Below are 4,835 nucleotides of genomic sequence, written 5' to 3' on the forward strand. Positions count from 1 at the left end.
CACAAGGGAACCCAATAACTAAAATTAATAATTTTCTTAACAGTCGCTTAAGGATCAAATTTCAATTATTTCAACTTATCCAAAGTTGATGATGAATCCAAATTTATCGTTGGTTTAGGAAAATTCTACAGTACAACTCCCAACTTATCTATCATGAAAAATAATTCAATTAAGTCCATAATTAAACTATTTAGGGTCTAAATTTGATCTTTGTTAGGAACTCACCAAAACCCAAACAAAATTTACCAAAAATAGATGAAAAAGCCAAAAATAGGCTAGGTGGCTTGGCGACTCAAGGCTAAAGGAAAAGGACAGCTTGCGACTGGAGGAGACAGACATGTACAAGGAGGCTTGACTCAGCGTGGCTCGATTCCAGCGACGCGGATCGACTCGACTCGATCCACCAGGCGTGCGGTGCGGGTCGGCTTGGCGAAGGTGCGAAGGATGACTCGGGTTGAGAGTGAATCGACTCAGCTTGAACGCATGTTCAGCTCCTCGTACGCTGGAGACGCTTGAACTCGTGTGCGACTCATGGCGGACGGATCAACGGGCACACGACGAAGACGGCTAGACGACGGTAACTTTGACGGCTACAGAGGGCGATGAAGGTGGAATGGCTCGCGTGACAGAAACTTGGCGAAGAGAAACTTGGTATTTGCAGCGGTCGATTGACGGAAGGCGGACGGTTGGAGGCATAGACGAAAACGGCTAAGCACGGCGGACGACGACGCAGAGCAGACGGTTGGCTGAGATGGAAATGATGTTATGGATGACGGCTGTTTGACGAAGGAAATGCAATGATGTAGGGTGGAGGCGAGCGGCGGCTTGCCGCTTGCTAGGGTTTTTAGGGTTAGGGTTTTCCTCCTCTCTTTTTTTTTCTCAATGAAGGAGATGACACAACTCCCAATACTAAATTTAAACTAAATAATAATAATAATAATAATAATATTTTATTTCTAACTTATCCTTTTTCTTTTCCTTCTTTTCCCAAATAAAGCAACCATATCTTCTCTCACTTCATTTAAAACCCATCAAATCCCCCTTTTAAATCAAATATTCTCCCTCTCTCCAATCAAATCACCTTTATTCCAAAAATAAATAATATTCTTACCTAATTATATTATCCACATAATATAATTATTTTAACTTCAAAAACAATTAATTATACAATCAAATATATAATTAATCAAATTTTCTCAAATACAAAGAATTAAATAATATCTAATAAGTTCCAATTAAATAACACCTGAAAATCAAATTTTAACTTAAGATAATTACAACCAAATTACCTTAAATTTGGGGCGTTACATGTTCTTTCAAGTTCACCGAAGACCAGTTTTTTCCTAGGGGTTTCTTTGGGTTAACCGAAGATTAGAGATGTTCCCACGTGATCATTAGATTGTGTGTGTTCGGGAATGCGCCAGTTTAGGGGTACTTCTTTACAGAACTCTAATGGAAAGTTAACAGACACCTGGCGGGACTAGTAGTAGATCCCTTACTTAGTATATGTTTACACTCACTTTTTCTATGTTTAATTTTTTAGGCAAAGGTAGAGGTTGAGGTAGAGAAAAGCTAGCAAATGACAAGAAGTGACCGCGCTTGCCATAGGGAAATGTTTTGCTTCCACCTTTATGTTATCGTTTTGATTTCAACATTTTTGTATTCTTTGACTATTTTTCTTTAAAAATAGATAAGGCCCGAGTTAGGAGTTTATTTTAGATATATTTCTACATACATTTATCTCATTAGAATTTTAATGAGCATTTGAGGTTTTCAGTTAAAATTAGTGTTGTTTTCTCATTTTGTTAAGAAAGTTTTTATTTTCTTTTAGTAGTAATGACCTTAGCTTAGTATACAATACTATACTCAGTATGCATATATTTAATTTATGTTCAAATTTATGATTATGTATTAATTATATTTTATGCATATATTATGCTTTTAAAGTATTTACTTGTCCTAGTGATTTAAATTATGTCATTTAGATTGAATAAGAGTTTTGATAAAATTACTTGCAATATTAATATTTTTGCAGATTTTGTGATTGAAATCACTTGAGAATTATGTTGTTCGATATCTATATGTTAGGAATAATTTGTTAGTTACTAAAGTGACAAAATTAGTATGTTATATAGATAACAAATTAAACTTAATTGGGGAAAACAAATAAGTTTTAGAAATTGATCAAGAAAAATAATTTATTTTCTTATTATGAAAAATAAAATCTTTTATCTTCTTATTATGAAAATAAAAAATAAAATAAAGAAAAAGAAGATAAATATATCATCAAGAGATAATTTACCCAAAGATAATCACACTTAGGGTTTTCCAAGAATCAAAAATTTTTCTTGGATTTAAAGTTATTCTAGATTTAATTACGTTTTTAATTACTCCATTAATGTTACTATTTTTCTCATGATTGAGTTGCTTAAATTTAACATATATTAAATTATGCATGTTTAAATTCCATAAAGTTTGATACAATAAATTATGTTATAGTGTTCTTTTGTGTTATGTTTAAATCAAAAATAATTTAAAATATGTATTTATTTGTGATTGTTTGATATCTATAGTATAAATAGTTTGTTAGTCACCAAAGTGGCCAAATTATTAAGTGGTTTATAAATATCAAATTAAAGTTATGTTAGTTCATTTATCAATGTCTGCGATTGTTTTGTTGCAATATATCTATGCTATGACTAATTTGACTAGACTAATTTGACAGTCACCATAGTGGTCAAATTACCAAGTCTTTATAGATACATTCCATTGATATTGTTTTGGAAATTAAGAAAATAATTATTTGTGATTATTTTATTATGATATATATATATATATATATATTATGAATAATTTGTTAGTCACCAAAGTGGCCAAGTTAGTAAGTTCAATATATATCAAATTAAAGTTGATTCAATTACTCATGTTCATTTGATTCTAATGAATGAGTTGATATTATGAAACATTAATGATTTATTATGAGTGCATTGATTTTGGTTATTATAAAACATATAATTTGCCCAAAGATAGCTAATGTATCTAATTTGAGCATTTAAGTTACTAAATATATGAAACTAAATCTAACATCAGTTAAGTATAAATATTGTACGTTGTTGTGCCTTCCAAAGAAGAACTTCAATATATAAGTTAATGATTATTTAATATTATCTGAATCCATGTTATATTTTTAAGTTTATTTCTCAAAGCAATAATGTATAAGCATATTTATTGTAATGTCCCAAAATATAAGGTAATTTTAATTTTAATTATCTTAGAGTAATTTTAATTTTGTCGAAATTATTTTGGATGTAAATTGAGTTAATTGGTGATAGTTGTTTGTTTTTTATGGAAATTAGGATTAATTAAATACTTTTGGGAAAATATTTAATTAGTTTGGAAATTTGGAATTTTTGGTGATGTAAATCTTTGATTTAAGTTGATTGTTATTAGTTGATTTATATTGGTGAAATTTAAGGAATTAGATTAATTATATATAGGGGTCTTTTCAAAAATATAAAAAAGCGGCAAAGTATTTACACTGTATAGAACAATTTCAAAAACTGGAAAAGCCCAGAGGCCCACCGTGTAAAATACCAAAAATGCCCGTCAACTATGCCGTCAATAACGCGCGAACCCAAATCTAGTTTCCAAATCTAAACGATTTTTTTTTCAAAACTTAGTACACGATCGTTTAGATTTGGCTAAACGATTTTTTAAAATTCTTTTACTACACGATCGTTTATTTTTTTTATACGATTGTGTAGATATGGCTACAATTTATTTTTTCAATTATATCGTTTAATTTTTCTACTTATGATTTATTTTTTTTACACGACCATTTACATTTAGCTACTCCAATCTAAATAATTTTTTCAAGATTTTTTATTCACAATTTTTTAGATTTTGCTTTTTTTTTACACGGTCGTTTTGATTTGGTTATCAAAATTTAAACGACGTAAAAAAGGAGAGGAAAAGAAGAAAGACGATGGAAAGAAATCACAACGAAAAAAAAAGAAAAGACGACGGAAAGATTAAATAACGTAAAAAAGAATCAGAAAAGAAGAAAGAAGATAAAAATATTAAACGACGTCAAAAAGAATAAAAAAAGAAGAACGATGATTGAAAGAAATCGCAAAATCAGAAAAGAAAAAGACGATGGAAAGAAATTGCAGTGAGAAAAAAAGAAAGACGATGGAAAGATTTAACGACGTAAAAAACAATTAAAAAATAAGAAAGATGGTGGAAAAAAAAGAGGAAAAGAAGAAAGACGATGAAAGAAATCGTAGAGGAAGACGATCGCAGGAGGAAGACGATTTCAACGCGAGGAAGAGATTTAAAAATCGTAGGGCTTTGTTACATGGGCCATAAATAGTTTAGTTTGTTGTTATATATATATAAGTTTCTCTTATTTATATATATATATATATAGGAGGTTTTATTTAAGTATTGTAAATGAAAGAAATATTTAGAGATTTATTACAGTTTTAAAAATATTTATTATAATATCGTAGTTCTTAATATTTTTAAAATTATTTTGTCTTCTGTCTCCGATGTCTTAACCCAAGACATTGCTTTCTCTCTTCAATGTCTAGTGTTCAAAACCAGACATAGGCCTCAACAAATAATAATATCTTCTTCCTTTTCCTTCGATTTCTCTCTGCTTTATGAATAATAAAATAATAAAATTTTCTTTTACCTGAAAATAAATTAATGAATTATTCATTTTTTCTTAACCAACATAGGATGGAAAATGAAGAATAAAATAATATATATATTTAAGAAAATTTCAAAATAGATTTGAAGACTTTCTCTTCCAATAAAGATTAAAATAACAA

This window comes from Cucumis melo, chromosome 1, assembly GCF_025177605.1.
Source record: "Cucumis melo cultivar AY chromosome 1, USDA_Cmelo_AY_1.0, whole genome shotgun sequence".
Lineage (NCBI taxonomy): Eukaryota > Viridiplantae > Streptophyta > Magnoliopsida > Cucurbitales > Cucurbitaceae > Cucumis > Cucumis melo.